At 37.0% G+C, this 25992-nt stretch overlaps 1 long non-coding RNA gene across 1 annotated transcript in view; it reads left to right on the top strand.

Moving 5' to 3' along the window:
* The window catches only part of LOC122418142 (uncharacterized), a 117445-nt gene that overhangs the window by 17859 nt on the left and 73594 nt on the right, over nucleotides 1-25992 (top strand). The window lies entirely within an intron of this gene.

The following is a 25992-nucleotide window of genomic DNA, read 5'->3' as shown; positions in this document are numbered from 1 at the left end:
GAATTTTAATTTTTTGATTTCGGATTACGAGTTAGCGAGGATTACAGCGGCGAGTTACGAGGGGCACCGCAAACCTACTTTTTTCGGAGATACGTCCGAAAAATTGCTGCCATTGCCGTATTTTATAATATTTTTTTTCGGAAAATTTGAGAAGATGTTCTCCAAATATCAAACTTCAATGTACCACTGGTTAAGTAAAGATATTTTTACTGTGTCGTCAGTAAAAAATTCACAAAAACATGGCTTTTTTCGTATGATTTGACCTTACCCCCCCCCTTAACGAATATCTTTCATCCTTGACCAGAAATCATTCGTTGAGTAACTTTCAAATGCGACTCTGTGAATGACTCATCATTCGCTGCGAATATTTCCTCTCCAATACTCGCTTCACGAAGTCATTTATTGCACGAGGCAAAGATTATTAAATTAGATAATTCATTGAATGGACGATTTGCATGTGCAATTTATTTGTGTGATTCGCACCAAATTCGGAAAAATTGATGTTTTTTTAGTGTTTTCGGTTTTTTAATATTAACTTTTTTCCTATTTATTACGTATTTTGAAACATCGAGGAGTTTGGGCTTGGAGTCAGTTTTCAGACTCGCGTGCTAATTAGTGGCTCGATCCTCAAACTAGTAAAAAAAAGTGGTTAAATTTATCATTCGATTCGGTCGTGACTGTCTTCGGACCATTCTTTTGGTGGACATTTTTAAGTGAGAAAACTTTAAGTGAGCAATCGAGTTTAGTTGTGTCGATAAAGACGAAAAAGCAGAGAAATCACTGAAGCAGGTTCAATTCCGAAGTAATTTGACCGAACCAGGTAATTCGCCAGAAAAACTATGCAAAAGAGCTGTTTGACGAATGAAACGGAAGCTCCGTTTTGGCAATTCTGATTAAAATTCTTCTATCACGAGCTTAATCGATGAAAACTTGCAACTTGTTTGATAATTTCGAAATTCTTTTATCCCGAAACAATTGAGCCGGAAAAATGAAGAAAAAATTGTTTCTTTTCTTCGAAATTTTGTAATTTTTGTATTTTTTAAAGCTTCTCTTCGATAACGGGAAGAAGTCTCTCGCGTTAGAACCGAACGTTTCTCTCTCTTCGTCGCTCATTCGGTTCGAAGGAAAGGCAGAAAAGAGGCGCACGAGTGGAAGTGAGGAGGCGTAACGCGGTTAAGACATTGACGATACAATCTGCCGCGTGTGTGCTCGCTCGTGCGGCGTCAAGCAAGTGCAACTGGGCAAAAGATGGGAGAGGTGATGCTACACACACTTTATGTGTACTCGTCTCTTACCTGTACGTGCATTTTATGTACTTAAGACTCGCACACACGTTGTGTGCGTTTGCACACAACACCTTAAAGTATAATGAAAAGAGCCCGACGCTGCTCACTCGAAATGTTAAATCATGTTACTTGCGCCCTATTATCTGTCGGCGGATGATGCAGAGCTGGGAACGATGCGAAGCATTTTTTCGCACGGCTCTTTCCGAGGAGAATGAAAACTTGCCTGCGCCTTAAATTTTTCGTGCGTTAACACACTTTACGGAACATTTTGTGGAATGGTTTTGTTTCAAATTTACTTTTTATTGTCTACTGAATTGGAGAGAAATTATTATTTTGCACTGTTAATTGCATTCGGTTTAAGGTAGTTCGTGCAGGGAACGATTTTATTAATAAAGTCTTGAAATTTACACAGAGCTTAAACGCTGAGTCGACTCAGGCGTATGTCACATTTTAAAGGGCTCGTCTTATTGGTTATTTAGATTAAAGTGTGATTAGATGTGAAGAAAAATGCACAGTATACGTAAAAAATCGTTTATCTTTTCATATAACGAAAAAAGGCTTCTTAAGAAGTTTATGAAAAACGTGTACAATAACAATGAAGGATTACGTTAAAAATTGAACAAAATTGGTTGAATGCGTGCGGCCTCACATTTATTGCTTTTGTTTCTTCTTCGTTTCGGCCACTCTTCTTACAATCTTCGGCCTTTTTATTAATACTTTTTTCTTTATCCATTTCCCTTTGCGCTTTACAAAGCGATTTTTTACATAAAAACTATAGTATAAGTTCAATTAATGGCTTGTAATTTCATTCGCCAAAAAATAAGTTGAAAAAATGTATTAACAATTACGAATTAATATCTTTGACATTAATTTAAAGTGATGATATCTGTTCAAAATGCTCAAATGAATATTTAATTTTCTATATAATCGACGGTGAATTCTGTAATGTGAATTTTGCCAAAAATTATGATTGTTGAAACATATGAAATTGGAAAATAAGAAAATACTGAACTACTACGATGTTGATGGGTTTTGTTTTTTTTGGTTCATGTTGATTACATAAAAAATTTATATTACATAAATCGTAATAAACCAGTAAAATTTTTATTTCAATTTTATAAGACCGAAAACTGTCTTGCGAAAACTATTTTTTATTTATGATTTTCAATTTTCGCGCGGAAACGCTAGCCGCCATGTTTTTTCGGTTTGTGACGTCACTCCGTTAGTAAACCAAGTAATAAGATTTGTAAAAATAATGAGTTATAGTGGTATATCATTGGTGTCTCGTGCCTGAATGCAATAATACAAGTGTAAAAATGTCACAAAAATAGTGTATTCATCGCCACCATCGACATATTTATCATTGGTAGATTTGTACTATCTGCTTTCACAAACCCGTTTTCCATAATGCGATTTTAATCAAATGCGAATGATAAAAGTCCACAAACGCGCATAATAACTTGTAAAATTTCAAAATAACACAGAGCCCACAATAAGAATCTAGATTGTTTACTATCGGAGTGACGTCACGTTGGGATCCAATGGCGGATGGCGTTTTCGACATTTGAAAAAAGACGATTTTTAAAATGGAATTATAAAATTTACATTGCACTTTTATGAATAAATATTGACGTTTCTCGTTTACTTTTTACGAAATCTATCATAATCATGTATTTTTATATATTTTTTTACATGGTGTAAAATACCCTATTGAAATGACTACGCAGTTGACTATTCAATGGTTTGCTTAAAAAAGTTACGGTGAAAAATGACAATTATTAGTCATTATCTACACAGATCAGGTAATCCTTTCTGTTTCAATTATTTACTTAATTGGTTAGCGATATCCACATGCACAATTATCAAACTACGAATAATACATCCGTTCGTATTAGTCGTCTCACAAAATTCTATAGTTGGAGTTGTTTGTCGATTTTGTGAGACCTTGTTGAAATTTATGAGTTTAATGTTTGTTTGAGATCATGAGTCTGTAATTTGTTCGAAATAAACACCTATTTATTGACAAGTGTGAATTTAATCTAAATACCCCATTAAATTTCCATCGAATTTTTTCACATGAAAGAACCACCAATATTTTTCATCAACCAAGAGAAACGAATAATCCAAAATCGATCCTCTATGTAACAATATCTTTAATTAGGAAATAAAAATCGACCCAATTTAGACACCCTTAAAATACGATCCTACGGGCACGATCTACCTTAAACTTCATAAAATTAATCGGCATTCAGATGTCTGGTTTGATTTCTTCGAACATTGATTATTGGATGGTCACAAGTAATTTAAAAAACTCGTTCCCAACTCAAGCCCCTTCTGCATGAAAAAATGTTTACTTTTGTCGATCCTCGTTCTCTGTCGCATTCCTAACCGGATAATCAAAAAATTCGTCACACCTTACGAGACGAATTTAACAAACAATTTAATAGCTAACGAAAGAGTTGTCCAGTTTGCCAGATTTTTCTTCATCGAACTGAATTTCGTTGGGTGGACCCATCTTTAAAAAAATATCGTCAAATTGCCGCTAAATGAGCCATACACCTTAATATACGGGCGCGTATAAATGAATAAATGTAGCTTCTGCTTCAGCTTCTCCGCGCCGCTGAATGTTAGACACGCGAGAAGAGTGCGTGCCGGTAGTCGCGCGTGCCTCGACTCTCGGATGAGAAGATTCTCCCCAGCCTCTCGCTTTGCTCGTGCACATTGCTACCGGGACTTTAAAGCTCTTTTTCTCGTCGTGTAAACCACGAGTCAAGAATGAGGGAATAAAGTAGCGAACACACCAAGTTACAGCATTTTCCTCAGGCCCCTTCTTCAGATCGTTCCGCCAACTTTGTTCCCTGCTTTCATCTCTTCCCTCAATCTCGATCTCTCGTGTCACTCGCAAACATCCGTAAACACGATGGGCTGACGTTCATTCGGTGCTCAAGCTAATTCCCATTAATCCCTTCCGCGATGTATTTTCATTAAGAAATTTCAACGCTATTATAATTTCACGTAATTGGAAAATGAATGGATCACGAACGGAATTATTCGACGTGGGAAAAATTGAGGAATTTTGCTTTCAATTACTTTTGCCCCCTCCAACCTTGCCTCCGTTCCTTGTTCGGTGGATCTTTCGGGCTCCGAAATATCTTATTTCGGCTTTGATTAATCTGATCTCCTTATGAAAACTCGTTTGCAACAATTTGTGCGACGATTTGGTAGAAGCTGCGATGAGACCCCGATCAGTTTTCCCTAACGTACTTGGGGCCTTAATTCGGAAGCCTGATCGGGCTCCCGAAAGGCGAGTATCACGATTTTAATTTTATTATTTTAATTTTATTATTTTACAAATATACATGGTAAAGAGCCAACATTTTTATACAATTTTATTATTTAAAAAACGTTTTAAGAGTTCATTTTGACTAGCGTGGTGCAGCAGCTACTGTTGATGTTACTTACGCTGTCAGTTTTGTTTACAAATTTCATAGGTTATGAAATGAATTTACTGCCCAAAGTAGTATTGCAGTGGAGGAAAATGAAAAAATGAACGATCAAAAAGTTTACCGGGATAAAAATCGTCGTTTTGTAAAAATTTACAAAAAAACGTGGCGAAGCTAACGAACGACAAAATATGAACAAAAGGTCGAACCGACGTCACGTGCGAACGTATATTGAATGCAGCGTTGTCAAACGTTACTGATCCATTTGTCGTCTAATCCGAATGATTTCTTATCAGATATTTTTTCATATTTCAGCCGATTTTCAATGGTAAGGTTTAAAAACTAAAATACTCATGTATTCTTGAATATCCACGAAATACAACGATCGATTTTTTTTTTGCGAAATCTTGGATATAACTAACGAAAAAATTCAATAACTTTTGATGTGTGTTCGGCTTTCATATGCCGGAGTGACAAGTGTCAGAAAAAAGTCGATATTCAATAATTAATTTGCTGCTAAACTGCACGGTAACTAGCGTCGAAATTTTGCAAATCTATCCAGTACGTATTCATTTTTGCCTACCAAAAATATCATCGCGCAATCTTGGATAGCGAATATTCACCCTTAAACTAGGGCCTCGTGAGGTCAATAAGTCAATCTTTTTGGGTAGCCCTGTTGAAGCCATATCAAGATTTAAATTGAAAAATATTTCATCATATTCAATGGAGATTCATTCTCAGTCGAATTTAGTCTTATATTTATCGATTCCGAGACTCCTCTGATATTATTATAATTAACGCTGAAAAATTTTGCCCCCGAAATTTGGTTCATAGCGAGTCGTTTTTTAGCTTGGAATGAATTTTCTTTCTTCCAGTGTTCGCATTGCACGATTTAAGTCTTTCGAGGCGACCAGGAACTCGGCTAAACTCCTGCTCACGCAGAGATTGATGCGTGAGCCGGTGCAGGGGTCATGTACCCATCCCAGTGTGTGGAGTTGGCCCGAGGCTACTGAGCTTGGGAAATGGCCGAAGCTGAGCGCTGACCGGCCACCCACCGGTGCTGGGAAAGCCGAGATTAATAAATTGAAATTTCAACCAAGTTAGAAAAAAGTGTTGTCATTAAACTCAAGAAATTTCTGGAGCCCGGAGCGCACTCTGAGATTCGGTTTTCGATACCGCGTTGACAAGATTCATCTCGAAAAAAAATGAAAATCTTTGAAACTCGGTGAAATGTTGATTAATTAATGTCAAGTTCTATAGTTGGAGATGCCGAAGCAGCGAATGATCAAGTTTCACGAGCTCCTTCGCGCGGAACGATCTCGGACCCCTGCGATCTGCTGATGAGAATAAATCAACAGAGATCGTCGATCTTTCGACGAAAGGCCACACATGCAATAATCTCACCGTAAAAACATTTTTTTCGACAAAATACAGAAAAAATGTTCCTTTACGAAAAGTAGAAATTCGACGCTGGGACGATGATGAAAATAATGATAAGAAAAGGGACGAAGATTAAGGAAGTTCGCGCGAACGAAAATCGAAATTTGGAAATATGCTAGAAATCTACAGCGTGCGTCTACTCCCGGAATTATTGTAGGATCTACGCCGTCTAGTTGTCGAGAAAACAACAATAGGGTATTACACCTTTTTTTTGAAAACTATTTTAAAATAATCCTGTGATTGTAATAAACCAGTAGAATTTTTATTTCAATTTTGTAAGACCGAAAACTGTCTTGAAAACTATTTTTTATTTATGATTTTCAATTTTCGCGCGGAAACGCTAGCCGCCATGGTTTTTCGGTTTGTGACGTCACTCCGTTAGTAAACAATACAATTGCGAAAGACCGAGTAATAAGATTTGTAAAAATAATGAGTTATAGTGGTATATCGTTGGTGTCTCGTGCCTGAATGCAATAATACAAGTGTAAAAATGCCACAAAAATAGTGGATTCATCGCCACCATCGACATATTTATCATTGGTAGATTTGTACTATCTGCTTTCATAAAACCGTTTTCCATAATGCGATTTTAATCAAATGCGAATGATAAAAGTCCACAAACGCGCATAATAACTTGTAAAATTTCAAAATAACACAGAGCCCACAATAAGAATCTAGATTGTTTACTATCGGAGTGACGTCACGTTGGAATCCAATATGGCGGATGGCGTTTTCGACATTTGAAAAACAGTTGAAAAAAGACGATTTTTAAAACTGAATTATAATATTTGCATTGCATTTTTATGAATAAATATTGACGTTTCTCGTTTTTACGAAATCTATCATAATCATGCATTTTTATATATTTTTTTACATTGTGTAAAATACCCTATTAACGAAAATCACACTTCCTTGGATCACTACCGAAAAACTAAAGCTTTGAATGCCTGGAATAGCGAGTGTCTGAATTCAGGAATAGTAACGCGAATCCTTTGAAGTTTGTACTAATGGGTAAATTCAATAATGAGAAAATTGAAAATAAAATATAAGAAAAGATCAAATGAAAGCTCTTTAACATCGATCGCACCTAGATTCAATTCATAATATTAAAAATCGATCAATCCCAACAAATAAGTAACACATTATTTAAACAATCCCTTGATAATTTCTTTGATAATGAAAATAGAAAAAAGTTAAGTTGCTTTTTCGATAAATAACCGCGACTTGCTGCTGTTTTTCATCTCCGCTGTAGCAGCGCTCGTTTCCAACACCCGAAGTGAGGCTGCTATATGGCTGCGCACGACGACGAAACTCATGGCCGTGGCAAAAGGCTCGCGCGACGGTGCGCAGCACACACGCGCGTTCCTTCTTTTTCACCTCAACGCGCGTATCTCGTCGTGGCACACGGGCAAAATGCTGTTAGAGATTATTATATCGTCGGTATGGGAATTCCAGCGAAAACGAGCGAGTAATGAGAAGTATTAAGTGCCAACGAGAGAGAGAGAGAGAGAGAGAGAGAGAGAGAGCGACGCGGGGATGTCCACTTTGGTAGTTTGCCTCTGGATCCCGTCGAAAGATGCGGATAAGAATGAGAGAAAAAGAAAGTCGCTTTGAGGTTGTATAAGCTGTGCGCAGCGCTCCTCCGCCTCAGCCTCAGCAATAGCTCCATCGGCCATCGAAGAGATGAATCCAAAGTGAGCAGCAGCCCGCGAGAAAGAGACCGAACGATCTTCTCGCCGAGGCTGCACAGGGTCGTAACCCCAGCATCCGTGCTATGAGGCACAAAGATAAAGGAAGAGCGAGAGCAAAGCGAGAGCCAGAGGATCATCCGATCGAACTTCATAAGCCATACAAAATGAAGAAGCAATGCCGCCACTGCCGAGGCAGCATCATCACGATTGCAACGGTGCAACGCCGCTACGATGCTTGCTCATCCTCTGCTACCAGGTGATCGACCACGCCTCATTACTTTCCTCGCTACTTCGTACTCGCCTCACGTTTTTCAATACTCTCTCCCCCCCGCTCCGCTTCTGTGGCTGGTACACTCGCCAGTCATTGGGCCACATGCCACGTACTCCGAGCACACATTCAACGTCAATTAAGCAGCTTTATCCTCGGGACAAAGATTTTATCTGATTGTGGTTTTAAGACGCAGGGATTCCTAGTGAATCTTGTAACTTTTGAGACTACTACTTTTTGTAAATCTATTTTTTTCTGGTGACTCGAAGCGGTGCTTCGAAACTCTGGGAAAGGGAGGCTGTTTGGGCGTGAAAAAACTCGTTTTTTTATTGTTACTTTTTAAGCTCTCCTTTGCGAAGACCACACGGAGAGACTTTATAGCAAAAATTACTATGTTTTTATAGTAACGTCGGAGCACATCGATATTATAATAATAATCGCTACGGAGTGTGTCACATAATGCAAAAGTTTGGGGAACCATTATCACAAAAAATCAAAAATATAGTAAATAATGAAATGATTTGATGAAAATTTAGGAGATAAGATAACGTTTCTCTGTGCTATACGAAAAATTGCATAGTTTCGTATTTTCCCTTTTACCACACTGAATTTTGCTCAATAACACAAAATTCATGCGCCCACCAATTATACGAGACGTTGCGAGTACAAACATGGAAATTACCCAGTGGCACATGGTAAAATTTCAAGCAATTTGTCCAGTCCAATTGACCAATTTTTAACATTTCGCCAAAGACACGAGTGACATTGGCATGTCGATAAATCGTTCAATGTGACAATGTCGCAGACTCAGTTGTCGCACTTTGGTGAAATGTAATAGAATGGCGATATAGAGCAGCGCTGCTACAAAAAATAGCAAATTTTTCTAGCAAATTCATCCGAAATGTTCGTATAAAAGTCTCTCCGTGCACGTTTTTGAATTTTTACCATGTTTTATTGACGAATTAAGAAACTTCGGAAATGAATATTTTTCAAATTCCCTTCGTATCGATTCATTTTCAAATGGTTTTCAAGCATAATTTTTTCTTCTGTACTCAAATATGTGCTTAATAACTCCGCCGATTATTATTATTCTTTTGCCTTTTTTCAAGCCGGAAAAAATTGTCGGAAAAGGGATTTTTTTCAGTTTTACTCCTCAAGGCGACATCTCACTCGTTATTTCCAACGGGTTTACTCGATACGGATTTTATAAGAATTTTATTAATCATTGTTATTGGAAAAAAGAATTAAATATTTTTTATTCTTGTCGCCATTAATGGAAAAGAGATTTTTGGTACTTTACTGGGCTCGCAGATCCTCGTTGAATAAAACGACGCGTATGTGCGAAGATTCATAACCGCATCTGTTCATTTCAATGTGAATCAGCACCGCATCAATCACTGTCGAATGTAGCACACATTTGATCACCATTATTGACGTACATTCCGGAGTCGTTAGTCCTTTCTTCGGGTTATCGATCTACCGGACATTGGGACAGGTCTTGCCAGAGGCGATCGATGTTTTATCAACGGATTTTTGGAGAAAAAAATCGAGAAAGTAACCATCATCTTGCGAGGGTGATCCCCGAGTAACGCACGAAAATTCCATCAGCGTCAGAATCGCGTTTGCGTTTTTTTTTCTACAACTGAAACTTTGTACAAAGTCGAAATTATTAATCGCGCGAGGATGAGCGCTGAAATGAGATGAAAAAATATTTTGAGGAGATTCGTTTTTTGGGGGCGGGGAAAAAAATGTTGATGCTTGAAAATCTTTCTATTTTGACGAGCTGAAAAGTGGGAGAAAATCATTCGTTCGGATGGAGAAAAATATATTCTGTTGGGAGGAGGTGTAGCAAAATATTTTGGAGATTAAACAAATGCATGCTCGTATATTTATGCTACAAAATATCATCAAATTAAAACAAATTGATTTATTTATCGAAACGATTATCATTCACACAATTTGATGATTGTCCATCAATTGTCCCAACAAAATTTCCTGCCGCAGTCAGAAAAAAATGATTTGTCCCCAGTGCATTTTATTGATTAAAAATGTTTCATCAACCACTTGCCAAAAGTGACTTGCTAGTTGGAATAAAAATCCATTTAGATTTGTTCAAACGATTGATTAAAAGTTTTCGTATATCGACCAGTTGCCAAAACGAAATAATTCCCAAGCGAGCACAAACATTTCCAATGAAATTTCAATCCCAACAAAATGAATCTGTTTCAACGGTCAAGTTTTCATTGGCAATGCTCAAGCGGTTTAAAATGCCTCTACGTTTAAAGCACATTTTATACAGTCATATTGGTTAGAAGTCCCGTTGATAGGAACGATCCGATAAAGCAAGACGTGTTACCTCGGCTCTTAACTTCTTCCCTCGAATGAGAGATCCGCGATGGTGTTCGCTCCTCTGGCGCCGTTCCATCTCTCATTTTCTCCCTCGCTATTTCCCTCTCGGTCATCCTCCTTTTTCTTGTGTTACGCTTCATCTTGTTATTCTTCTTCTTATATGCACTCTTCCTTTTTCCCGCTGTGTGCTTCTCTATTCGCCGGGGAGCCAAGTGAGGTCAGCGCGAGGGGTCAGATACGGGAGTCTGCGAGTTCGCACGTCGGTGAAGCCGCCTCATCAAGCGCGAGAAAATCTTCATCGTACGGGCTAATGCCAAGTGCTTTGCTATTAGATTTTTTACCCTTCCAGCGATTGCAGGTGAAACGTGCATCGTCTTATTTTCTACCCCCTGCTGCGTCCATTCGATATGATTAATACCAACTTTTCCTGATTACGCTCGAAGCTACTTTTATTTTATGCTTGCCTTGCACGTCCGCGCTTCGAATACCGTATCGCGAGCGCAGCGGGTCCCGGAATCGCTGGAATTTCACACGCTACTCGTTGAAACTTGGGGATAGAAAAAAAAAGATGAAAAGTGTCGGGCAGATGGAGAGATGGAAATGGAAAAATTGGAATTTTGTCGTTCGATTGAAAATATGTTTTCTCTGTTCTTTTTTCAAACGAGTTTGTTTTGGAACTGACAAATTTGGCCGCAGCAGAAGAGAGTCTCATTTATTATTTTATTTAGAATGAAAAATAAACTATTGGCGCGTGAAAGATTTTCGTGGGAATTTAACTATAGTTTGGAATTGTCCGGATGTCCAGCGCACCCGATGTGTTTGGAAAACCACGAAACCGATTCGTTTCGAATTTCAATGGAACGAGGAATCTGCTTTTTTATGATTTGGCAAAACGACGCGAGCGAAGCGCGTCGCACGATCGGATCAGATATGAAAAAACTCTTTTCAGCAAAGTGCCTTTGACCGTTCGCTTATATTCTATTTATTTTTCAAAGAATTCCGGAGATGAAGGGTCGCGGAAATTTCTGGTGATTAAGTTTTTTCTTTTTTTCTTCCGTTGCGATAATATGCTTTGGATTGATTGGACAATGCTTCCAAATCCTTCGAGTGAGTCAGAGTGAAAAGGTTCAAAAAATGCTTGCTCATTGAATTTGGACTTACTTAAGACCCTTTAAGGTCATTTTCATGAAGATAAAATCGATTTTTTCATCCTTCCAGGAATAAAAATAAAAAAAAGGGGTGGGGATCAAATGTTGGAATGACTAAAATTTCGAACAGCTAAAATCTCGAATTTATAAACTTCGAATGATAATATGGAGACGGATAGATTCGACTAGAGCTTTGAATGCCGAAAATAAATAAAGCAGAAACTGCAAGGTTCGAAGCACCTTTACATCGAAAATAGAATGTAACAATCGCCCATAGAACGATGACTAAAATATCGATTTTTCGAAAATTCGACTATCACTCTTTCGATTCATAAATTACTATAGTCAGCGATACTGTGAAAATTCACAATTTTGAAAATATAATAACGAAAGACCAAATATTACTGAGGTTGAAATACTGAAACACTAAAAAGTCGAATGATCAAAATAGCGAAACGTTAGAAAGTCGATTGATCAAAATAAAGAAATGCAGCGGAGCTCCAAATACACGCGTCTCACTCACTCACTTACTCAGACCGGTGATCTCCAATTTTAAACATCGCCATTTTGACTTTCGCCTTTTCGAGCTATCGCTATTCCGCATATCCAAGTTTTATAGGCTCGAAAAATTCACTTTCGATTTTTTCCTACTCTATATTCTGGTCTGTCTGTAAAACAATTACTCTCCATTTTGAATTCGAAAATATGAACTTTTGACATTCGTATGGTCTGTAAAAATTGCATTCGAAATGCAAACTATTGAAATATATATTTTCGAATAAATGTGAATTCAAAGAAAAAATATTCGATTAAAGACGTAATCTGCTAAATAGTCGATCGGGAATAAGAATTTCGAATTACTTATTTTTCTCCAATCTTACATGACGAATTTATTAATTTCGAAATATCGACCATTCTACAATTCGGTTATTCGAAATTTCGAACCCCACCCAAAAAAAGTACTGATTTTCAATGAATTCGTCAGGAAGTGAGATTGCCCGCTGAGGTCACAATTCATATTCAAACGATTTCCCTTTCCGCAGGTGAAGCTTCCATTAATATTGAACCTGCGCCGCGCACGAGAGAGTTCGGTGTGAGGAATAAATTTTTTTTGGATATCGGACTCGTTGTCTGGGTGAGCGTCGTTTCGGTTAATCCGTTTTGCCTCCACCGGGTCAATTTGAGGTTGAATTATGAATATTCGTTGGGCAAGCTCAGCTCCGCGACTGTGGAGCAATGCGATCGAGCAGCACTGCTACTTTATTAGTGAATCGAATGGGTGAAAGAGAAGTCTCGTGATCGAGAGAAAGATCGAGGAAGATTTAGTCGAGTCACTCGGTACATTATGCGCACGCGCCAAAGCGAGTACGAGTATGTGCGTTGCGACCGCGCGTGCGCGCGCGCGCACGCGAATAAGAGAGAAAATACGGCTTGCTCAACCTCATTTAATTACGGGTTGTCCGGTGGCCACCTTCGGCATTTTTCTTCCGACTCACATTCGAGAACTTGCCTCGGCGTGTATTCCATTTTCGGTGTCAATTTTTTGCCCTTTTCCGTTCTTTTTTTCGTCCCGGTGCCCGCTTCATTATCGACCAATCGCTTCGCCCGATTTCTCGATCGTTTTTCTCCTCGACGGCGCATGTCGAATTCCTTAACAATTTCTATAATCGATCTAACGAGCCCGTTAACTTTTGGAGTCGCACGCGTCTTACGGTAACTGTTTCGATGACTCGGCCAATTTTCGGCTTCTGGCTCCTACGATCGCTATTACTTTCGGTGCGTTTTCGACTCCATTTTCTTTCTTCTTCCTCATTCAATTTTTAGGGAGTTTCGAAATTTTACTACTTCTCTTCGGGGGCTCGATTTCAATTTTGAATTTCGCTGAGAAAAGAGTTCCAACCAATTCGCACCAAGCTTTTGTAGAGTATACATCCTAAGAAATATTCCGTTCATTCAACAAATCGTCCGCGGTTGCTCTAATTATTTATTTGATCTCATTAAAACGCTGGGAACTCGAAAAACTGCCAAATTTTTTTTTTCGTCCCAATTTTTTACATCTCTTCTAGAAAAAAAAAAAAAAAAATTGAATCCTTTCAAAATTTTTGAATGAAAAAAAAAAAAAATATTAAAAAAGAGAAATTTTGAAAAAATTTGAAAATATGGGAAAAGAGGAAAATTTTGGATGATTTTTACATTTTTTTTTCTTCCTATTCGATCCCTTCTTAAGTCAATCTGCATTGGATTGAAGTTGCAATAAAAAAACAAGTTGAACATTTTTTTTATGCTCTGCCATCGTGAAACAGAAGAAATCATTTTTTTCCCGAATATTGGAAAACACAACGTTACGTTTCTTGATTTTTCAGTTGAAATTATTCAACCTGATGAAAAGTTGAACGAATTATAGCCGAACGTTGATGAAACGACTGACTCATCGCTCGGACGTAAAAGATTTTAAAGGCTCGGGATGGCACGATAAATGAGAGGATTGCCCAATAGCTCGACGATCAAATTGAGCTACTGGTATTTGGAGATACTCGGAGCAGGATCGCGAGGAACAGCTGATCCAAAGATTTCTCGTTTCGATGACGCAACGCGCTTGAGAATCCGAGAATTCGTGACCTATCCCACCCCGGAATTGCCGAAACGACCGCATTCGTTCGTCAGTTATATTTGCTCGCGCGAGCCCGAGCGCGCACACGATAAAGAAGGGGAAATAAAAAAAAATGAAAAAAATTAGCCGGAGGAGAAAAGTCGGTGCGCGATGGTGAACGCCCATCGAAATTGCAGGAGAAGCCACATAAATTACGAGAGGCGTTGGCCAAGTTATACATCACTCAACACCAGGGTGATGCAAAAAAAATCGATATTTCTTTTCTCGGAACTCCTACGGAAATCGTTAGTAGATGAAAAAAAACGTAATTTTTCCAAAATTGCGGATTTAAAAAAAATTTTGGATAGTACTCAAGCCACTTTTCGATATTTTCCTGTTTTTTTTCTCAAAAGTCGCGAAGAGAAAATTTTTATTTGCTTCAATAGCAGAAAGTGTTAGTGCTCCATGGAATCATAAATCTAATAAATATTTTTCACTCTCAAAAATATTTAAAGGCTACCTCGCATAATTTATTTCTTTTTTTTTGTATATTTAGCTATAAATTATGAAATTAAAAAACGTGTGGCTACAAATAAGTGTTCTTGTTGCCCTTCCAAAACAAGGGGTGAAAGTATTTTGCAAAAACAGTTTTTCAAAATATTGTCGAATTGAAATTCTCTGGTATTTCATCGCAGAGGACATTATAATTTTAGAATTTTCTACTTTTTCCATTTGTTATAAAAATTAGTCAAATATTTTGACTGAATTTTGATGGAAAATAAATGTAAGCTGATGAATGCAAAATCGCAAAAATTTTTAGTTCCGAACGGTTCGTTTACAATCGAACTATTTGAGTTTTCACAGGATGCCAATTTTTTACAATAGATCTATTTCGATCTTGTTAATTTAACTTTTTTTTTATATCTGCCAAAACGATGAGACACCAATTTTGGAAGTTTGATGGAAAATATTTGCGATTTTGCATCCATCAGTCTTTCATTTTTTCTAATTCGGTCAAAATATTTTATCTATTTTTATAACCCATTTGGAAACTGGAGAATTTCCAAATTTTAACGTCTTCTACGGTGCAATATCAGAATTTGAAATAAAGAATTGGAATTCGGCAAAACACAGCTTTATTTGGCATGTTTTCATTTTTGTACGATGCCTGAAAAAAATACAGGAAATGTGAAATCAATCGCGCGATAAAACGCAAAAATATTTGTTATAAAATGTAATTTTGAAAAACTGTTTTTGCAAAATACATTCCCTTTTTTTCAGGAAAGACGACAAAAATTACCATTTGTAGTCACACGTTTTTTAATCTCATGATTTGTAGCTAAATTTATATAAAAAAAAAATAAATTATGCGAGGTAGCCTTTAAATTTTTTGAGAGTGAACATTTTTTATTAGATTTATGATTTCATGGAGCACCAACACTTTTTGCTATGGGAGCAAAAAAAAAATTTTTGCTCTGCGATTTCTGAGAAAAAACAGGAAAATATTGAAAAGTGGTTTGAGCACGATCTTAAATTTTGGGAAAATTACTTTTTTTTTATGTATTGTACTAATCCATATTTTTTTTTACATCAGCCTACTCAACACTCTATCGCCTTTGTTGAATTGCTTCGAAATCCATGTCAATTATTTTCGTGTTGGTCTCACTCATATTTTGTGATGAACCTTTGTTCAAAAGACTCATAAAATTGCATCGTTTTTTCAGCTCATCGTTCTTCCAGTTTTCAAAAATCCCAATCAAATTACGGTAAATTGAAAATATTGAAGAATGTTTTTTTCAATTTTCATCGATTCTCTCACGAATCGTTTTAGACTAAAATGAAAAAAGTCGGATTTTTGGGAGGCGGAAATAGACGTTATGAGAGAAAATACAAAATAAAAAAATAAACGTTTTCAAACTCTCCGAAATATTATCGTAGGATTCACATGTTTTTAAATTCGTCTTCCTCGACTTGGATTGTTTCAAATATTACTCAACTGAATAAAACATGATCGCTTGATTTTAAAAATTTTTCCCAAAATTTTCATTTTTTTCAAGAATCTTTTTTTTTACCTATAAAGAACTGCACGAAAAATTTACAATTTTCAACTACGAAAATAATCGTTTGAAAAGCGAATATTCGAAAAGTTAGAAAAATTGTTTTCCTCAGCCCAGCTTTCTCGATCAGTTAAACAGATTAGCGAAGCCGCAAAACTTGGTTTCCGAGATCTTCTGAAACATTTGTCCGACTGAAAAAATTCGAAAGACCCAAAACGATTTGCACCGTCGAATATCGATGGAACCGGAAATATACGGACAACAATATTATTCCAGCAAGTTGTTTTGCGTGTAAAAAAAGGCTGTCAAGTGTGCCTGGAAACGCGTGTGTTCATTCAATCCTTGATTGGTCGGCTCTGCTCATTTCCATCCACTCTTTTTATCGCCCCAGCGGATTTTTTAATCCCGTGATTTCTCATTGTAACGAAATCACTTACGAAACACGGAGAAACGTTGGCTGGTGAGTGCGCACGGAGCAAAATGCTCCATTTTTTGTGCCCCAATCGATTACGGAGGCTGATAAATGTGACAGGAAATTAATGACCTCAAGTCAAAATCCGGATTACGGTCTTAGCAGCGCGTGATGTAATTTATAACGATCCGCTTCTTCACGAATCTCGAATGTTTGGCATTGCGGATGTGAGGCTTGCGTCTGGAATAGATTCGCATCAATTCGGCACGCATTATTATGCGCAAAGTTGATGACACGAAGAGATATTTATTGACGAAAAAAAAAAAAATAAAAAAAAAACACTGACGAATGAAGAAAAAAAAGGGAGAACAAAAATTCAACTGATCAATCTTTTCCGAATTACAGTAATTGGCGGACATTTAAAAAAAAAAACAGAAAAAAAACAAAAAAAAAACAGGTTTTATCGTGACCCAAATATTTTCGTACGGAATCGTGATGTTGCGTCTCTCCTGCTGGCGAGATTAGTTCGTCTGGCAATCTTGAAATACACGAGAGAGGAGCAAAACGAGATGCTTACGTCAGTTCTCGATATCGTGATCGGCTCCACCCTGCGCGTTCTTATGGCCCAATACTCCTTAAGAAAATTTACACCTCCATATAGATATAGCTCCCCTTAAATATCCATCCCTCTCGTATATACTCATCAGAAATCTCTCGCGCACCGGCCCCGTGGCCATTATTAGCCTATTATAGCTTGCATAACAGTGGAACAACGAACCGAAAGTGAGCTATTACACGATCTCGCTTATCGGCGAGCGAGAGCACCGGTGGGGGCGTGGGTGACGAGCGCACCATCTGACAGGTTTTGACCGAGATTTTTACTTGCCAAAAATTGTATTTTTTTTTTGGTAAAATATCATTTTTTAAGGTAACTCCTGTACTGGATGCTAGTCAAATGAGTGCTAAATTTTCAAAAAGCTTTTAGACCAAGTTTAACGTATACCGATTAAATGTATTGTTAGTGGATTCGTATTACAGCATATCTTATTAAGATGTAAAAGTATTAAAAACGCTAGTTTTGCAAAGCCATCAACTGATAAATGCAAATTTCCACGCTGACGCACATTTTCACTGGTATTTTTCAAAGAACTATCTGCGTTTTTTCATCGATTTTATTGCAACAAGTCTCATTTTGTTGGTCAACCGGTCCTCTATGATTCCACCATGTAGTTGTTTTTTTAACTCGATCGTTTCACTGTTGCAGCCAATTGTTAATTAAGTGAAAAAACTTTTTCATTCGCATAATTTCTCTCAGGAATGAGTTTAAAGGAAAATCTACGTGGTGAATTCGCAGAGGATCAGTTGAGGAACGAAATGAGACTTGGTGCAACAAAATCGGTTTAAAAATACAGATGATTCTTTGAAAAATAGCTGTGAAAATTTGTCATCATGGAAATTTGCACCTATCAGTTGATAGTTTTGCAAAACTATCATTTTAAATATTTTTTCACGTAAATAGCACATGCTTAAATGCATATCTACTAAAAATAAGTTTAATCGGTACGTTGCACTTGGTCTAAAAGCGTTTTGAAAATTTAGCACTCGTTTGACTAGCATGCAGTACAGGAGTCACCTTAACTGCTGGCAAACGATGAGGCATTCAATAGAATTTCTTGGGCAATTTGTAACGAGCATTTATTCTGATTCAATTTATTTCTGATCCGTGACGACCGAGACAGAAATACGACTCGATTTTATAATGACGCGATCACGTTGAATAATATTCGTTGCGATTCGTTGTACATCGCAGTGATCGAGATCCTCTGTCCATAATCTTCGTAGCCCAGGCCTGACGTCTAGGAGCTTGTCAATTGAAATCACAGATATTTATCATCTTATTTCTATAAGTGCATCATCGAATCTATAATTGCATAATCGAATTTATAAATTTGTTCTTCGTTCACGTGTATTTTCCGATTAATGATTCTATCTCGTGATCAAATGAATGAAAAATATTTATAATTCATTTGATGAAATATACGCAACTGTAGAAATATAAATTGAGTGTAAAATCTATTGGAAATATAACAAATGTTATTTTGACTTGTGAAATTGTTGAAACACCCTCGTTTTGGATCATGGTACAAAAATTTGTTAAAAGTTTATTGCACACGTTTATTCATGCTGAAAATTTCCAGACTGGAATCAGAATTTGATGGTGCAATCAAATTTTTTATTGATGGAATAACGAAGACAATTCAACAATTTTGTTGACTCAAAAGAATTTTCTGTGAATCCAATATAATAATGATTCAGGAATTTTGTTAATTTAGCAGGATTGTCGTTGAATTCAACGGAAGTAATTCAATAATTTTTTTAATTCAATAAAATTGTTGGATTCAACGGTCTTGTGGATTCCACAAACTTTTTCGTTGGATTCGAGAAAGAAAATTCAACAAATTAATTGATTCAGCACAATTTTTATTGAACAAACGAAAAGAAATGTGGTTGGTTCAGTCCCTTGACTCGCTGCTTCAAATAAATATTGCTCACCCCGACAAAAACGTCGTTGAATTAACAAAACTCTAGATGAGTTTGTCCGCCACGATTTATCGACCCGACGAAAGCTTGGTTTATTGAGAAACGACCCACAACCAGAATACTATTTAAAATGGCCCAATAAACCGCTACCGCAAAAGTTCGCATTTTATTTTCTCCTCAACTTCCAGCAATTTCCAAAATGCAAAATATTTCATCCAGTTTTTGAGAAACTTGAAGAAAAACCTTCTCCGCTAGGAGCACAACGAGCTTAAAAAATCGTTGGAATTCGATATCTTCGCGCGCAAACACGATCCGCCAAACAGGTTGGATACAAAAGTTTCAAGCATTGATTACGCGATGATATTTTCGGTGGGCAAAAATGAATATGTACTGGATAGATTTGTAAAATTTCGACGCTAGTTACCGTGTAGTTTAGCAGCAAATTAATTATTGAATATCGACTTTTTTCTGACACTTGTCACTCCGGCATATGAAAGCCGAACACACATCAAAAGTTATCGAATTTTTTCGTTAGTTATATCCAAGATTTCGCAAAAAAAAATCGATCGTTGTATTTCGTGGATATTCAAGAATGCATGAGTATTTTAGTTTTTAAACCTTACCATTGAAAATCGGCTGAAATATGAAAAAATATCTGATAAGAAATCATTCGGATTAGACGACAAATGGATCAGTAACGTTTGACAACGCTGCATTCAATATACGTTCGCACGTGACGTCAGTTCGACCTTTTGGTCATATTTTGTCGTTCGTTAGCTTCGCCACGTTTTTTTGTAAATTTTTTCAAAACGACGATTATTATCCCGGTAAACTTTTTGATCGTTCATTTTTTCATTTTCCTCCACTGCAATACTACTTTGGGCAGTAAACTCACTTCATAACCTATAAAATTTGTAAACAAAACTGACAGCGTGACATCAACAGCAGCGGCAGCCTGCTGCACCACGCTAGTCAAAATGAACTCTTCAGACTTTTCTTTAATAACAAAATTGTATAAAAATGTCCGTTCTTTACCAATTATATTTGTAAAATAATAAAATTATTGTTTCCGCAAGCAAGTTTCGTCTTTTGAAATTTTCAAAAAATACGGTTACTGCAAAAATCACGTAGCCGCCAGCCATCAACCTTAAATGCATGCTTACGTAAAAAGAGGGGAGGCCTGGAGGAGCATCCTGTGCCACCTACCGAAGAGTATTCACGCCGGGGCTCGTCTCAACTCCCTCAATTTCTTTTGTCGAGCATTGTTCACGTAGAAATATAGTGATAGAAATATACAAGTATAGTCACCTGACGCATGCTGCACCATGCGCTCAATCTTTTATCTCGTGGGCCGAACATGCGCGCACCGACACACACCGGAAGAGGAAGCTGCACCGAGTATACGCTTGCGAGTGTGGGCTTACCAACGAGATGAGAAGATCGCGTTTGCTCGACCTTCCCTTTCACGGATCCTCGCATACGTTTCTATATATAGCAGGAGAGTGACGAACACGTGTGTTCGTCACAGTACATCTCGTAGTCGGGTGTCCGGGAAATCGTAAGAAATATATTATATGCGTTTGAAAAAAATCCTATATCCGCGTTAGCTGGGGGCTTTTAAACACATGTGTTCAATATGAAGTTGCATGTATCGGAGCACCAACTTACACGTCACCGTTTTACCCGAACGTTTACTAAAGATCAACTTGCGCAAGTGCGGTCAAGGATAGTAAGCGGCATATGTGGGCGTAAATGTTGCCGGTCAAAATTTAGTTTGGACAAACGAGTTTTTATTGAGGAAAATATACTCGAGTTGATCCATTTTGTTGGACGAAGTGGCTGTTAAAATGGACTTGAGACGGGCGGGGATTAAATTGTAGAATGACTCAAATTTCGAGTTTATGAACTTCGAATTTGAGGTGCGGTGAAGTTTTTTTGGACGAACGAGAATCGTTTCAGCGGTTCCAAATAATTTGGTATTTATTTCGAAAATATTTTGTTGTCTCATTTCGCTGCGATCATCAGTGTCAAACTTTTTGTGCATGCCCTTTATTTTGAGTCATTTACTCCTCGATTGTTCCGCGCCAATTCGTTTCATTACCGCGATCAGATTCAAAGTGGGTATGATGGGTGCTTTGGATCGACGTATTTCGGCTGAGGTAACGTACACAGAGAATTCAGTTTGGAGCGTGGAAACGAAGCGTTTTTGTAGAAAGGGATAATTTTTGTTTGGGCGTGTCCGTTTGTCGTATTTCATTCACCTGAATTCAAGGCTCAATCGATTATTAGCGCTTTCGATACTCGAGTATGGAGACGTCAAGAAAAAATAGCAAAATATGTTTCGAGCGATGAATAATCGTCGATCTAATTTGTGTTTTTCAGATCGTTGAGACGTTTTCTCTCGTGTGTCTGTTGCCTAACTTTGAGAAGGCAACTTTGCACTATATTTCTCCTGATTGACGTATCGTTAATTTCACTTGCAGCAGTTTCACTTAACCTTCACCGCACTTGGATCGATTTTGATTGACCGGCCTATTTTCCTGGGGCAGGACATTCAGATTTCTCAAATATTCGTAATTTCGCCATTAAGAAAAATCACGAAAAAATTCAGTCGTTTTCAGAACTCTACTGCTGACATTTTCCATCCACATTTGAGGCTCGGAATTTCCTGGGATTAATAATAACTGCTCGAAGATGCTTATCAACATATTTTTAGATACCTGAAACTTTTTCTTTACGTATCGAAAGTCCTTCTTGATTTGCAAAAGGAAATGAGACCTTTTGGCTGATTAGTATTTTTGTAAAATTTTGTTACTTATATTTAAAAAATCAATGAAAATCTACACTACGAATTTTCTACTCGTTATTCCCGGATTAATTCAGCATTCAACTCAGATTCAATAAACTTTCGTGTATTTGAGCGAGCTTGTCGAACTGAAATTTAGTAAGAAAAAAAAAAAAAATAAAAAAATCTTTAATGAATCTGGTTGGAAAATAAAATTAATAAAATTAAATAGAGTGAAAAAAAAACGGTTTTCGTTTGTGAAATAAGTTGATCCTCCAAAATTTATCGAACTGAAACATTCTCTTAGTAGGTAAAAATGTCGAAAGACAAAGTTATCGCATTTTCTTTTCAACAACACCGAAAAAGTGATGTTAAGATTATGATTTTCATCGATACAGTACATTCGATGTGCTATCATCTCCGCTACTTTACCAGTGATTGTAAGGCGAGTCGAGAGCCGCGTAGGAAGTGTACTCTGACCCCTCATCCGTTCTGGAAGAACACAGTGAATGCTTTCCAGTAAATTTTGTATGATTATTATCCACGCCCATATTTGAGAATTCAATGTATTCAACGAATTTTGAAAATTAAAATTTTTGAAATATTACGATTGCACGAAACATTTTTTTAACTACAAAAAAAATTGAATTTTCAGTCCCTGAATTCGTACCGAATTAGAGTATTTTTGAAAAAATCGTTAAACCATAGAAAAATTGGCTAAACTGGCCTGAAAAATATCGACTTCGATAAAAAATTTGTAGATAATTACAAAAAAGAGGAAATTTGCGTCATTCTCGTGCAAATTACGGGAAAAGCGTATTTGAAAAAAGACCAAATCCCGTAAATTCCATTTTTTCTGAATAAAAATTCATTCGGAACCGACTCACAAAGAACTGTCGAACTTTTTTGAAATTTAAATCTTTACATTTGTCAATGAATCGTTACTCAAAGTCAACCCAATCAAAACAGATTGCCAAAGGAGCCGTGTACGGAGCAAAAAATGCAAATTCAGTACTAAAATTTTATTAGCTCATAAAATTTTGAAGATTTTTATGTAAAAAATGTGTTGCCGGATATCGAGGGTTCCAAATTCCACGCGAGCACAACTGACGTAAGAATCGCCTCGTCGAGTATGTTTGTACATATATTCGATAAACATACATGTGGCTAAACGGTTTTTAGCCTGAAATCTTGTAAAACGAGACTCACGATATATCCAGACACATGTACGAACGAGGCACCTGTCGTGCTGTGGGCCGGTGCAAGCGTCTCTTTTCGTCTGTCTCGACGCAAAACCGAGCGGTCTCGCGGTCACTCGTGTTCCCTCACATCCGTTCTCTCGAGTATCCTCCCAGCCACAGATTTTCAGGGGGTATTATATTCGATATTCGATGGGCCATGTATTACGTTTTAATTATAGCACATTTACAGCATTTTATTGCACCTTTTATACATGAAACGACCATTTGCAAATAAACATTAAGATATGCGGTGTTGTAGAAGTGGAATTTCTTTTAGAAATAAATTTCATTTATTTCAGACCATTGCTGTGCCAGTTGAACCTTCGTTACCGAGACTAAGACGAATCTTGTTGTCATTGGAAATAAATATTTTCAGAAAAATCATTTCTTCACGCGAGGAGAGAAAAATGAAATGAAATATATTTTTCGTTTAAGTAAAATAAAATCTTTACGTTAAAAACTTAGTCGTCGTCAATCGCAATTATTAGTAATTTCGATCTTATCTTTGCTGATCAGACTAATCGAATGTCAACAAAAATTTAGGCACCGATCTCAAGAACCATATTTTTGAAGGGTGGGGTTCAATATGTCGAATAACTGAATTGTAGAACGGTCGATATTTCGAAATTTTAAAAGTTGTGATATCAGTTTGGAGAAAAATAAGTAATTCGAAATTCTTATTCCCGATGGACTATTCAGCAGATTGCGTGTTTAATCAAAAATTCCTTCTTTGAATTCATATTTACCCGAAAATATATATTTCAATAGTTTTCATTTCGAATGCAATTTTAACAGGCCATCCGAATGTCAAAAGTTCATATTTTCGAATTCAAAATGGAGAGTAATTGTTTTACAGACAGACCAGAATATAGAGTAGCAAAAAATCGAAAGTGAATTTTTCGAGCCTATATAAAACTTAGATATGCAGAATAGCGATAGCTCGAAAAGGCGAAAGTCAAAATGGTGATGTTTCAAATTGGAGATCACCGGTCTGAGTAAGTGAGTGAGTGAGACGCGTGTGTTTGGAGCTCCGCTGCATTTCTTTATTTTGATCGATCGACTTTCTAACTTTTCGCTATTTTGACCGTTCGACTTTTTGGTGTTTCAGTATTTCAACCTGAGTAATATTTGGTCTTTCGTTATTATATTTTCAAAATTGTGAATTTTCACAGTATCGTTGACTGTAGTAATTTATGAATCGAAAGAGTGATAGTTGAATTTTCGAAAAATCGATATTTTAATCATCGTCCTATGGGCGATTGTTACATTCTATTTTCGATGTAAACGTTCTTCGAACCCTGCAGTTTCTGTTTTATTTATTTTCGGCATTCAAAGCTCTAGTCGAATCGATCCGTCTCCATATTATCATTCGAAGTTTATAAATTCGAGATTTTAGCTGTTCGAAATTTTAGTCATTCCAACATTTGATCCCCACCCTTTTTGAAGATTGGAATTTTTTTCCCTCTCGAATTCTAAACATTTATGTCTTTTTTCACGCATGCGGAACGAGGAGAGCGGCAGAATAAATGAAAATGTTTGGCAGAGCAGGAGGAAGGACTCAGCCGGAGGATTTGGGGGAGACGGTTTTAAGCACGTCTTTGCAGCCCATTAGTGGCGTGGGTCGAGTTGATTTCGCGATTGCATTTATCTCCGTACGTAAGAGACCTTCGATCGACGTTTTCGTCTCTCTCTCTCTTCGCGTCGCTTTTTTATCTCTTGGATTTCTCAACACGTCCATTATCGTTTATCATTTGTGCGTGTTTACATGTGTACACAAATATACAAACTTCAAATGTGAAAGATTCACCAAAAAGTCGAGCTCCACCCGCGCGGATCGACCGCCAATTCAAAAATAATGAGACTCCTAATTATGGAGGATCGTAAAAGGCATCATTTTGCGTCGACCAGACAATTGATTGGACGAATGATCGTTCTGCAGGTGCCCGTGTATTTGAGACTTTGACGAATAGTGCGTGGGAGTCGAAAAATCTCGGAGCCCTTCGAGCTTCTCTGCTTGTCAAGTTTTCGCCAATACATTTACAAAGAATCAAGAAAAAAAACGATGAAAAATGGCTTCACTGAGTCAGCTGCAGAGGAAGATGAAACTTCTAAGGAAATAAAGCACGCTCAAAAGGCTGTTGGATAGAAAAAATGTTAATTTTTCTTATCGTCTGACTTAAAAATTCTGGTAGTTGTACATGAAAATTCCAAAAAATCAAATGCATTATGGGAAGGGACAAGAATTTTCGGTACAGAAGGAAAAAAATATTGAAGCTCACCGAAATTCGTGACCAGGAGAATCGTCGAAATTGACGAGCAAAATTACATCAACATGGAACGAGTGTTTACCGATATTATCACAACAAATCAGAAAATTATTTTTCTGATATCTTTTTTATGGATCAATGGTAATAAAAAAACTCGAAAGATTTTTTTTTTTTGAATAGATAAAAAAAGCCAACACTTTGTCTTACATTTATGGAAAGATGATAATACGAAAACTTGCAATGGACTGAAAATTTGAAATATTTTCTATTCCAATCATATTTATTCATCCTCAAAAAAGATGAAGGAAAATATTTTTTCTACATTATCAATTTTTAATAAATGATGCAAATTTACGATCCAAAATTCCCGAATTCATTGGCTTTATTTTTGAAGTTGAAAATACAAGAACAAACATTTTTTTTCTATCTTTGAAGACTCATATTTTGGTAGAAATTCAAAGGTTGTACGTCCGG

Source organism: Venturia canescens, chromosome 11 (assembly GCF_019457755.1).
Source record: "Venturia canescens isolate UGA chromosome 11, ASM1945775v1, whole genome shotgun sequence".
Classification (NCBI taxonomy): domain Eukaryota; kingdom Metazoa; phylum Arthropoda; class Insecta; order Hymenoptera; family Ichneumonidae; genus Venturia; species Venturia canescens.
Note: the sequence above shows the minus strand (reverse complement) of the source record. Positions and strands in the feature narration are given on the sequence as shown.